Genomic DNA, 14,650 nt, shown 5'->3' with positions numbered 1-14,650 from the left:
ATTTTAGAGCATCATTTATGCCTCTCCTGGATGTAGTTTATCTAAAAAAAAGGCAAAATTAAGTGCAGGCAAAATCTTCTTTCCTAACGGCAGCTACGCGCCTGGTTTTATTGTACATTTCACTAGTCTCTGAGTATTAAAATTTTGAAAGTTCATAAAATTAGGGTAAGACTTACTCAATTTTTAGATAATAGAGGGTTTTTGAAAGATGCGATACCATCTAATTGCTCTAAATATGAAAAGAAATTAATTTTATATTTTAAAGAGAATGAAAATACCAAATTTTATAAAGTATTGGTACAAAGTACTCCTTTTTGAAATAATTTAACTATTTTAGCTAATGCGATACCATCTTATCTCTCTAAAAAAGAAAATATTGCATTGTTGATATGAGAAGTGTTCATTTTTGTTATACATGGTACATTGCAAAAACATTTTCACTGGACTGGGAGTATGAAAAAAAAATGAAATTTCATAACATTGGGGTAAAATATACTCAATTTTTAGATTAAAGAGAATTTTTGTGCTGATGCGATACGATCTTATTGCTCTAAATATGAAACGAAAGTAATTTTTATGTCCATATTCGATGTATATGGATCATTGGGAACACATTTTCCTTGTTCAAGAAGAATAAAATTGGGGTAATATATACTCAATGTTTTTCTCAAAAGACAAACTATTACCACAAGGAAATGATCGCCATGACATCATAAACAGTTATAGTTCGGAAAAAGTTTTCCCCGATCATTCCGGAAGGCCATTCAAATATTTACAGTATTTTATTATATGTACAAATAATGTTCGAATGTTTGAAATCAATTAATTCCTATAAGTATATATTCCTGGCAAAATAGTGTCCTTTCAAAGTAAAAGGAATATTGACTTTGGCATAAAAAACGAAATTACAACGATATTCCGTAAAATTGATCTACAATAAGAGCTATTTTTATCATCCAATCAGATTACAGAACCGTTGCAAGAAGAACGTTGCTCGATACACGAAGAACAAAGCACGAAGTGCGCACACGAAAGGCACACGCACACGAAGCCCATGCTGCACGATATACGATCCCACTAAACACGCACTCGAAGCACATGATACACGCACACGAAACACACGAAGCACGCTAAAATGGTAAAACAATTGAAAGGTCGTTCCCTTGAAAATGTCCTCTGTGTAATGTACACGTAATAAGACCCTTCATTTGATATTTTACAAAGTAATCTTCTGCAACAATTCCATGTTTGCACTTGATGACCTTGTTAAATGCAATCCTCGAGGTTTTTCCATCATGAATTTTGTAATGTACGATTCATTATCTTTCATTTGATATGCAACAACCATGCTTTCTATGATTGTCAGCATTCTGCTATTATTGTCCCCAAACAGATTCTTTTCCGGTAAAATGAAATAGATATTTGTGACGTATATTTTACGACCTTTCATTTGATATGCTACAACCGAACCATGAATTATATTAGTTTTTACTCTTATTGTCCCCGCAAAACCCATTTTTGACCTTTCATTTCATATGCGACAACCCTACATTATAAGAACTTTTACCTATTGCACTTTAATTTTCATTACCCTACCTTTCTCATTTATTCAACGGGTCATTGTTTTCCTTTCCTCATTTGTCTACCCTGGACTTGACTTTTTATGAGCAACTCGGTGGGTGTTTCTAGAAAAGCAGAGGACGCTTATCCTACCGGTGCACCTGGTCCATACACCCAGTTTTTAGTCCGAGTTGCTCATTTACTTTTGTTACTTTGTATGTATGATATTAGTTACTTTATGTTTTCTGTTGTGTATGTCTAATTTCCATGTCTGGTCTTTGTCCCAGGATTACATTCTTTTGATTACCACTAAAACCTTGGTTCTCTTGATTACTCCTTGAAAGAGTAATCAAGGGAAACAAGGTTATAGCGGTGATCAAAAGAATGCAAAGGTAAATGAGCAACTCGGACTCAAATATGTATCAAATATTGCGTTTTTTTAAACTTTGATTTTTGAAATGTGCTCATTTAGACTTTCAAAATGATATGACACACGAGCACCGTCTATGTAAATACAAAAATGATGCAATTCCATTTGATGGATACAAACTTATGATACATGTATTCAGAAAACCATTTTATTAAAAATTAAAATTTCAAGGTGATATAGTTTCGTTGTTTTTAAATATCTGTCCCTGGAATATCTACAGAAATGACTAGGGAAGCCATGTTATATAGTAAATGTCAGAAAAGAAAGAAAAAATATACGAAAACTATTGAAGGAAGACCTTAATAAAAGAAAACGCACTATGTTTGAAAAACATACCCCTTTAAACATGAAATCGCTCAGTTAGTTTGATAAAACGTTGTATCGTAACAAAGTTAATGAATATAAACGATCGCAAAACCAAACTAGAAACATAAGGATATGTCTTTTGTAGAGTTATAATAAAAATAATGTCATTGTCTTTGTACAAAATACATTTTACCAGTAAACAATTTAACAAACCAAGACTGAAAAAAAACCAAAAGTTTTATTGTTGTTCAACAGCTTCCTGAATTATCAGTTCTCAAACCTCTAGTGTTAGGTCGACAGCATTTAAGTTTTACATTTTGACACTGTAAAAATATAATTTAATTTCAAATGGGGAGAATAAATAAGTTATTTTCATTGAAGCTTTTTGGAAATTGCAACGAAGAATGCAATAATGAAAATATTATATATTTTAGGCATATGTTTCTATGGGGAAAGCGCACAGATTGTAATAAAGAGAGTCTTTAAACTGCAGCAACAAAACCTTTCACTTCATCAAGCTCTAAGTGTCAAGTACATCTAAAAAGTAAGTACGGATCACTTCTTGTTTTAAGAATTATTATTGTTTTCAAAATCTAAATGATATAATTTATATTTTGCTTGTTTAAGTAACAAAAAAGAACGTATGTAACTCGAAATACTAGCGCAAGAAGTGATCTTTTAAAATCGACCTCTTACAGGTATATGTCTTGAAGCACCGAGTAGCAAACACATTCTGTATGAAATTTACTTATGTTATATTTCCTACTTGTGTTTATAATGTTTACTTTGTATTTTTTATCAATCTCATCATCTTTACTTAGTTATCAGCCCCGTGCAGGTCCGGGTGTTAAAAGAGTAGGCCTGCAGCAGCGCTAAGCTTGTCGTAAAAGGCGACTAAATAGTGCTCAGAAACCTAGCCGGGGGCTAGGCGCTCTGCCCACAGAGCAACTGGGATGTGTGCTCCAGGTGGTGGAATGGGGTACCCCTGGCGTGTTACATGCTGGGGTTGTCAGGCTATAATACGGAAAACCTGACCGCAAACCATAGTGGTGCACCGTGTTGGGAAAGATGCCACGTTCCTCGCACGTTAAAGAACCCTGCTGTGGTATTCGATAGGAGTAGGAACCTTTGCGCTCCGCCACAGGAGGCTAAATTGCCCGACCTTACCCATCCCCCCTTTTTCTAGTGGCAATCGAAATTTGTCGACCCTATTATCCTTGTGACCCATCCTTTCTTTTTTTGATTTCATGTTTATTTTATCATCCATTTCAGCTGAAATATCGCTGCTCGGACGTTAAACCCCAACAAACAAAACTTAGTTATCATTCTGCTAATTTTCCCCGAGAACCGATATCAAACCGCGTCTGACCTGGCTAGGGTAATTAACATTCGCTAGCATGTATCACACTCTTTTGTAACAAATGATTATAGATTCCCCACATAAACATTTGAAAAACCCAAGCATACACATCTCGAGTTTACGTAGATAGCTACCGTTTCTATTCTACAAGTTCGAATTCAACCTTTTGTGTTCTTTATTTTAATCTGCTTTTTACGAAAAAAGTCGTACAAGAACACATAAATCCGCATAGTGTAATTTAGTCAGTACAAATTTGTAAAGAATAATATTACTAAAGAAGATAAAATGGGTATACAGATTTTTACAGAAGTTGGAAAGAGTATGAGCGAGGGTTTGAAAATAAGCATGGTGAATATTGATTTGGCAAGTGTAATCATGTAATTGGTTATCCTTTCAACAAACCGGGAGCCATATTTATTAAATATTTGAATAAAAAGCAAAAAAAAGTCAAAGGTTTTACAGTTTCATATGTAAAAGTCAATATATGCATATTCAAGACGAATCATTCTGTTTTCATCACTTTCTCCTTTCTTTATTCGTATATACAAAGACTAAATTACATAACCCAAGAACTAGAAACGTATTAAAAATATTAAAATCGTAACTGTCATTGTCCTAATTATTTTAGGGAAAAAATTTCTACACATTATGACAAGGCATGAACTAAGAGTAAATCTGGTTGACTTTAAAGGAGAACGAAGTAATTAGTGAATATTCAGATGTTTTTTTTTATTGGAGACAGACGGAACTACTACAATTCAGACACTTCAGGCTTTGTCGAAGCAACAGGTGCGCATCTTTTTCACGTGTCGTTGGGTCTCATAATCCTACTTCGTAACAAGGATAAATATAACTGTTATGTAAAGCAAAGTCCGCATGCAGGCAACTCACATAAATATCTTGTTTGTCCATTGTTGTACAAGTTAGAAGTGAGTTGCAAGTTTTTGTATTCTCCCCACCAAAAACATATATACAATAGATATATTTCTTCATTGAACATATTGAACATAATGTAAAATTTATCAAACTGTATGGTTAAAATCTATGAATATCCAAGCGCATAGCGAAATTGATTTAACCATGTGATTTTTCGGAATATGATACAATGTACATGTTTAGCTATGCGATACAGGTTGAAGGACGAAGATAAATTTAGAGTGGATACAGTTTTATATTTCCGTTCATTTGACTATTTTTCTTATCAAACTAAAAAAGAACTACAACATAACGACGACTTTCACACACACACACACACACACACACACGCACGCACGCACGCACGCACACACACACACACACATCGATCCAAATTGATAAGCATTTATTGTTCATTTGTCAACTTGTAGATAACATATAAAATGTGTAACGAAAATTTGAAATTGTACTTGCATGAGTTAAAACTTTTAATCCTGGAATATATGTTATAGGAAATTCCCTAAAGCATCATTATGACCAAGCCTTTTCGACCATAACAGTAACCACGACCAGCGCAATGTGCATTGTGCTGCTATATATAAAGGTAGATGGTGGTACAATGGATGGTATTGATCAAATTTAAATGGACTATACATTGATAACAGATAAGATAACGTAGGAATGAGAAGGGAAACCTGGCGAGCTTTATCTTGGAGACCGATTTAACTACACAAATAGGACAGAAATAACTCAGCGTCTAAAACGCCCGAGCACAATGTTTTTCGAATAGTCTGCTCCATATCTACATTTTCAATGCGCTATTAAGAAAACAAATCTTGTCATTTTGCTGTTGATGCAAATTTTGAAAAGTCGAACTACTTTATAACTATGAAAGTTTTATATATATCGTTTTCCAATTGAAATGAGAATTTTACCTTATTCGAATATGACATGATTCAAAGCTATTTTGAGCACAGCCATGGTAAAAAAAGTGATATAAACATATGACCAACATTTCATGCAGCACATTGGCTATATCACGGAAACTCTATCGTTCGGGGTTACACAATGCGACATAAAAGGCCAGTCCATGGTAAAACAATGACAAAATGGAGTTTTCGTGATTACTTTATTAATCATTATCAATGTTTAATTATCAACATTACACTATGGAAAGTCTTTAACTATTTTGTAATTACAGCGTTTTCTGTCATAATCAGAAATTGCCTTTGAAATATATTGTTTTTAGAATGTTCACTTGATGAAGTTTGAATTAGTTGACGTGCAAAATTTCATCTTTGATTATATATAGTTCAGCGGATTTATTCTTAACTGAATAGCAAAATATCTTGGTAGAATGCGGTGCTTGCAGCGCCGTTATTTGGGGTGATATAGGTATGATCATATGTACAAGTGGGTTGCAGAACATAAAGCCTACAATATCGACAAAGTCAGACAAAATAGGGAAGTCTAATTGCAACAACAAACGTCAATGTTCTATTTAAGGTGATTTATTGACCAGTGTGCTTACAGAGTTAGTGCGTGATAAAAAATAAAGGTTGAGAGAACATAAGGCGCTGTATCGCCTACTAGAAGAAATGAAATATCTCTATTTAATAAACTCAAAATTGTTCCATTTTTAAAATTAAAACTATTTATTTCATCTTCGTTCTTTACAAAATCAAAAGAGAAAATTCATTTTGTTTATGAAACAAATAAACAAAGTTATATTCAATTAGCATATGTTGAGTAAAGTAAAAAAAAAACAAACAAACAAAAACAATTACACCTTAGTGATATGTTTTACGCAATCTGTTAGACATATATAGTAACAAGATATGGAGGAAAACCTTTCATATAGCCATACAAGTATGATGTATTAATATTTCTCTTCTGTTTAGTGTTGATCTGTTGCTTGTGTGTTTTCATCAATTAAACACAATATATATTACCATATCATACATGTACATGTAATGTTAATATCTTAACGTTTCGCGTTCTAGAATCAGCCAGAAAAAATGATTTATGTACAATTTTTGTCTGCGCATGAACTGACCTTTGAAGCTTCAAATTAAGGAGGCATATATATATTAATTCATTTTCAGTGCCCGATGTAACAATTTGTTAGGTAGTTTCGAATTAGTGCGGTCGCGCACTTAGCCTTGCAACTTCTACACTTTATAAAGCTTTAGGCAATTAATAATTTTTGTCTCCCCTTCCGTAAAATATCGTTTTACTTGAATCAAACTTGTATAAAATTAAAATAAAATAAAATCATCGAGTCTCAGAGTATGTTCCGCTGAAAACAGAATCAACAAATCCTCAAAAATAATAACACAGCACGAGTGGCTATATATATCTCCATAACCAGTTAAAGGTTAGTAATGATTCTCGTGGTTAACTACAGACAGACAGACAGACAGACAGACAGACAGACAGACAGACAGAGTCATGAGTAATGTGTTAAAAATTTTCCCGAATACAAAAGCTAAAAAATGATAAGCACGTACATACACAAATCATAGTTGAAAAACTTATCAATACTTTTAGTTAAATCAATAATTTATATAATATTTGCGAAGTATTAAAATACATAAATGAGAAAATAAAGATAAAACAATTTGATTAGAATTTATTATTTCGAATAATAATAAATTAATGTGGGAAAGTTTGAACTAAATGCATCTATATAGGTATTAAACCTCCCGCCATCGGCCGTTTTCGGCTGGATTCTCCCAACATTTCGTCATACATTTCATAATCTTCAACGGTCTTGTCCGTCTGCCGGTGCGAGCTTAAATCCTGCCGCTTTCGAAATTTTCGCTATTTATCAGTCAAAATATTGGGGATGAAACTGGGAAGTCAAGAAGCCAAGGAGTGACACACTTCAATTTAGGATTAGAAAAACAGGGAGTCTCCTTTTGTAGGGTTTCCGAAATTTGCATTTAATATTCGAAAAACCGACAAAAATCTGAACTGCAGAGAACACTTAGGACGACAGGACCGCTTGGCACAAATATTATATAAGACCTGTTCTAACAAATATTAAAACTACATATAGGCTATCAAGCACAGATATTTACACATGGACGTGAAGAATTTACATGTACATCCATGCTTCTCCTGAGCGGAGCATCAAGGGACTTCCTTAGGTAAAGCTTTAATATAACACACGGGTATTTTAAGTGTCTACATGTTTTTTTGTGTCAGTGTACACTAAATACAAAAGAAATGATGGAATATTTACGTTATATACAAGAAACTTAAGCAACAGGATTTTAAACATAAAAGTTGTGTACAATTGATCAGCATTTTGCACATACTAAATTTGCAATATCGAATACAGGTAAGGACATGTTTGATATGTGTACATTGTAAATGTATATGCATTGAAGATTATTTTCCCCGGATAAAGAAAACAGTGTTGAAAGAACTTTGTTATATAGAACTGTACTTAATCATTGTAATAGATAAATACCCAGACCTGGATTTTTTTACAGGCAAACAAAGCAATCGGCTTTCATTTTTTTCTACTCTCAAAATAAAAACAGGAGCGAGTAAAAAACTTTATTCGCGCTTGATATTATAACAGTTTTCAACTTTGCCCGTTGGCATAAGGAAATAAAATGCGTCGCAGCATTTATTACAAAGAAAGTTATCTAATAAGTGTGCTGTAGGTTTCTGTACACTAATACTTATACTAACTTATTTAAAGCCCTCATTTTTGTTATACGTTCCACGCAAAAATAAATCATAAAGTAGAACAATCTTTTATCGTTTTACACGGATACTAGAGCAAAAAAATATTGAAAAATATTGGAGCAAATATTAAATCCATAGGAATAATCCCACGTAAAGTGCAGTAACGCGGGTCAAAATAATATAAGTACATTCATGTACATGCATGCATATTTAAAGCATTGGCTATATCAAAATGGACATCTGATCAAAGATTATTTCAGACTTTATTTCATTTGTTTTTGGCATAAAAGGTGAGATTAAAGCTCTTTAATTAATGTATTTACTCCATTTGCTACAGTGTAATTAGGATTTCAGTGTATATAACACGGGTGGCCAGGTGCTTAATCATGGGACAGTTAGCTAGGTCACATGATACATGTACAGGTGAAGTACGACAGTCATTTTTGAAGGGATTTCAAGCGTGATTTTTGAAGGGTTTTTGTTAAATGATCCAGCTTTAACCAAAAAATCCCTTTTCTTGTAGAAAGATTTCATAAATGCACACTTTCAGTTTCAATTTTTTTTTTGGTTAACGCTGGAACTCACTGTAAAATAAGTGGCAGAGAAGTGAAAAAAAAGCTATTTTATTGACAGAATAGCCTTCCAGGCGGTTTTTGTGCATTTGTTTCTGTATTGTTACTCTTTAAATCACAAAATAAATGCATAAAATTGAAAATTTACAATATGTATTACATTATTATTTAGTTTTCTTCCGAATTGATGATAATTTTTTTTACCAATAATTTCAGTAGGCAGAACAACCCCTTATGGACACTCATCCTTCATGAAGTGTGTCATCGTTATTTTCTAAGGAAATGATAATTCTTACTTGCAACTCTTAGCATGCTCCCTGACTAATAACTACATAAACATGTATATGATAAACTTATTTTCTTCATAAAAAGATTGAATCTAATTAAACGCAGTCTTACAAATAATACATTTTGAAGTAAAAAAAGACACCCACTGTTACAAATTAAAGAGTTGTACTTAAATTGTCGTTCATTTTTATATTTTACAGACAATGCTGAATTAAGGCTTAGATATTTCAATAAAAATACTGTTTTTAGAAATCAATACCATTATCTTTAAGTTTTTAAATTATATCCTCAGAATTAGACATTGTCGTTTTTAATTTTTAGTTATTCATTTTATTCGAATTTTCTGGAATGTAAATGATGACAAGATTATATTAATCAAAAATATGCGGAGAACAGTACCTGAATATTAATTTTCGCAATTCACTACAAAGGCAAAAGGATTCAAACATTTTATTTAGCATTTAAAGGAAAGCTATTACACTTATTAAAGGATCTGCCTGATTTCTATATGGGTACAATCTTCCAAATAGTATATTTAAAAAAATGTTTCATATCAAGTAATGCCTATTTAATTTAAGTACTCTTTTCTTCTTGTGTCACGTTTTTTATAACCTTATCTAACATGTCTTTTTTATAAACAGCGATTTGCATATCAATATTTCCCTTTTTAAAGTTTGCAAGCTTTGACTACATTGAAGTGCAAATTTAAAAACAATAATTACCCATCCGTATTACACATCGTAAAATTCATTTCTATTGACAATGCTTGTTCTCTTGTTTGCATTTTACAGACAATTGTTAAAGATCAAGTATTCCAAAAGAAACTTTTTCTCTTTGCTTTTATCTTAATATTTTGAATCAGGGGAACTAAGGTTATAGCGGTAATCAAAAAATACAAATCAAAATGCAATCTAGGGACAAAGACCAGACATGGAAATTAGACATACAAAACAAAGAACATAAAGTAACTAAAATCATACATACAAAGTAACAAAAGCAAGTGAGCAACTCGGACTCAACCAAAATTGGGAGCATGGACCAGGTGCACTGCTTTTTTAGAAATATCCGCCGTGTTGCTCACAAAAAGTCAAGTCGGGCTAGACGAAAGAGGAAAGGAAAACTATGACTCGCTGAACAAATCAGTTTTCGTGGGGCAGACGCATACATCGTAACAATGAGTTTTGATATGAACACTACATACGCCTGTGCTGAAGGGATGTTGCTACAGATGAAAGGAAAATTAACAATTCTAAATAAGAAGTCATCACATTTGTCGTCAAGTTTGATCAATAGTTTTCCTTTACCATCGATTTCTAAGTGTATGTCAATAAATCATTTTACCTAACATTTAGAGGAAAGCTACATAAATACGCTAATGATGGAAATTATTAACTTTGTATATAATCATGACAAAAGAGTGAATTGTTTACAAAAACTTTTAATACAAAAAGTGTAATACAACAATCAATAAACAAAAACATGTCATGAGAATTTTTGTCTTTCAATTCAATATATTTGATTACATCCAATATTTTCACATGTAAATTGCAACAATATACAACCATCTATTGATATTCATATTACAAGTTAGCGTGAAACAAAGAACAGTTTGTAAATCACCATGATTTATGATAAGTCTCTGGAATCTTAAGTCGATAAATGGCGGAGGTATTTTTCGAAATAAATTAATCTGCATACTATTTTGTATTCAAATGAAAAAATGGACACCGTCATAAAAAAAGTAAAGTTTAATCATGAATTTATTTTGATATAAAAAATACTTAAACTTAAAAAGTTATTCATGATATCTAATACAGGTTACAGACAAATTTTCAGTTTTTGGAAACTTTGAGTTCTCCGTTTCGTCAATTGAAGACCCAAAAAGTAAGTGGCACATGCAAAATTTTGTTTTTAATTAAATTTCTGCATTAAGAGATCATAAACTCATGTTTAGAAGAAATGAAAAATAAATGAAAAATATAATAAAAAAAATCAGTCAACGGAACAAACTAACATTCCTGAGAAACAAAGCAACAACAAACAACAAGGAAAAAAAAAAAAAAAAAAAAAAAAAAAAAAAAAAAAAAAAAAAAAAAAAACAAACAAACTAAAACAAATAAAAACAGAAACAAAAACAAAAAGAAAAACAGACCACAACAAATGATGTGTACGTGGGATATAAATTAATCTATACCACATTTATCAAAGGATATATATGGTGATTTCAATATGCAGTTTCCTTTTTCAAAGTAGTATTTTAAATGGTTTCATATAAGGCAGTGTCTGTTTAATTACAGCACTCTTCTATCTTTTGTGACACTTGTATAAGCCTTATTCGACAAGTTTTTGCAACAGCAGCGTTTTGGGTCAAAATCAGTCTTTAGTATATTCCCTACAAAAGTTCAGGTCGAAGTTTGCAAGCTTGGTTAAGTTGGCGTAAAAGTTTCAGTAATAAGTATCCATCTGTATTATACATTTGTAGATCGCTGTCAAAAGGAGGTATAGGTAAAATTTATTTCTACTTATCATGCTTGTTTTTTTTTTACATTTTACAGACAACTCATGTTTTAAGATAAATAATTTCAACAGGAAAAATATGTTATGACTAACCACGAACAATATTTCTTTGTTTTTAACTAACTGTTTTCAAGAATGACACATTGCCTTGTTGTATTAAGTAATTTCTTTTCTTCAAATGCCGTGAAAAGAAAGCAATGAATACATTTCATTGTTAAAAAATTATATACACTGGCATTTACTTTTTTTATGGTGAACGTTAACGTGTGAAAAAGTATATGTACTGAGATCAATTACTTACTGAGATTAGGACCTGACAATTAGTTTTCAAATTAAACGACATGGGACAAATGATCCACACTTTATTCCCACTGGCATTTCATCATCTTATTAAGCATCTAGAGGAAATATGCAACAATATGAAATGTATACTTAAAATCACTTATGGCAAAGTGAGCGTTGAGGTGTGAAACAGATTTTAATGCACCAGAGTAACTTTTAAATTTATTTAATGTTTGACAGAAAAAAAAACGTATCTCTAATCAAAAGATTTGTCATAAAGTAAGAGTTGGCCAAATTTTATGATAATTGGGGTCAACATGGGGAAGGATTTTGTCATGAAAAAAAATGTAGTGCATTTTCAATAAGGCGTGAAAATATTTTCCTTCGCATGATATAAATATATGACATAATTTTATCAAACATTTCCTGGACCACGCTTCCAGTTTTTAGTGGTGTCCGAGTTGGTCGTGTACTTTTGTTTCTTCGTATGCATAATTTGGATTATTTGATGTCTTCTTTTGTAGAATTTGTTTGGTTTCCATGTCTGGTCTTAATTTCTGGATTCTTTTGATTTCCGCTAGATCCTTGCTTCTCTTGATTACTCTTTAAAAGTAAGGACCAATTTTAGTCTATACTTTATAGACAACCACATCCTCTGGTTCTCAGTTATAGTTAGGGAACCATTTCAGGAATTTACCGAATCACGTGACTTATTTTTATTTCCGCTAGATTTTTAGTTTTCTTGCTTACTTTAGAATGTATATGATGGATAGTTATTTCATTGTTATAAGTGAAAACTATAAGAATCACAAGTATGACTTTAATCATTCTGTTTTCATAGCGATACAATTTTTTCTGGTAAGGTTTTTGCCACTTGTATCAGTTTGTTAAAGAAATGCATCAAGCATAAACAAGCACAATAAGTGGATAAAGAACCGTTAATAATTGTATGAATTTTAACCTAATAGTAACAAACAAAGCAAATAGTTTAAAGTATAAAACTATATATTATACATAAACAAATAGTTTAAACATGCAAACGATACACAAGGAGACATATTTATCAAAGCTGTATATTTAATACAGAAACATTTATTATACATAATCGATATAATTTATGCAAGCACCACAGGATCTGTTGGAAGAGTAATTAAGGGAACAAAGATTGGAAAATCGTGAAAAATAATATAAGACCAAAACTGACTTGGAGACAAAAAAACAATTAACATTATATCTCTCTGAATGCATTTATACGATAACACGACGTTTCTGAATAATAGATGAGTTTCATCGAAAATATTAAAAGTTGTTTTAGTTAGACCTGTGTACAGATTTAAGCGTACTTCTAATATACACTACCTGAATCAATCAACGTTCCCAATCACACAATACGCGAAATGGACATGGTTTTCGGTACACGTACACGGAAAGCGCACGGTACACGGAATGCACTCAGTACACGGAAAACAAAATTGATCAAAAATTTACAAAAAATAAGGTTGTTGTTTTTTAACACAGTTTACAGTGCTTGTATTCTGTACAAATTAATTTATGGATAATTAAAAAATATTTGAGATACTTACATCTAAACATGCCAAATATAACATTTTAAAGACTGAAACAAGCAAAAATGTATTCAACTTCAAACAGAACAGTCAGCCTGTAAATCATTTGCCGAATAATGTGGATACTTGTTACTTATTTCATTTAGTAAAACAATAGGTTCAATTGGGTACTTACACTTTGACCCTTTCAAAATCCATATGCTTTAAACGATTTAGCGGTGAAAAATCTTGAAATATTGAAAAAGGGACTTTCGAGCTATTTACATGCTTATTTGTGCCCAAATATACAAAACTAATAAAATTTCCAACAAAAAGTGGGGTTTCAACCCAACCCAGAAGTTCCAAAAATTAATTAAAAAAAAAAAAACAAAAAAAAAAAACGGAATAGTTCAAGGCACGTGCCAGCGGTACATGTATGAATATAACACAATCTCCATTACCCTAAAATATTTGTTTCGAATTTTGACTTATTACATTCTTTTACAGCTTAATAGTTATGTACATGTACTTACTAGTTACCGGTAACTAAATGTATTTAACATATATTAATGATAACAAATCTACTTCCGGCACATTTTTAAATCTTCTTTTAATGTAAACTATTATATATTAGTCGTTTTCATATTTGTATTATATATGCAGTGTATATGTATCAGTCTGAGGGTCAAACGGCAATAATGCAAGGTCAAGTCTGAAAAAGTTTATTTTTGATGGGAATTTGATACATGTACAGGTGGTCAACAGTAACAGTTTTCATCCTTATGATATTTGGAATGCAACTTCATATAAAGGTACTGCACTTAACGATTTCATGTCCGACGCACTTCTAATTCCTTCAGCTGTTTAAACAGTTTTTTTTTTCAATATTGGCGTTCAACAGTATCATTTTTCATCCCACTGATTTGAAATAAAGTATTCACAATTTATTAAATTATCTTGTAACTTGTTTTACGTGTACCGAGTGTTTACCTTGATATATAATGTTTCTCATTTCTAATTCCTCAATGGGTCTATCCTTTGAAATGCCCGCGACGTCAGAACAGTAAAACTTATCTATATTTAACACAATGATATATATATATATTCAAAAATAATCTACATAACTAAATTAATTACAACTCAGTAGGTTTTATCTAAACACTTAACAGAAACT

Source organism: Perna viridis, chromosome 9, assembly GCF_037379345.1.
Source record: "Perna viridis isolate PV_CMFRI_1.1 ecotype Kerala chromosome 9, ASM3737934v1, whole genome shotgun sequence".
In the NCBI taxonomy this organism is placed as follows: domain Eukaryota; kingdom Metazoa; phylum Mollusca; class Bivalvia; order Mytilida; family Mytilidae; genus Perna; species Perna viridis.
This window is presented reverse-complemented; position numbering follows the sequence as displayed.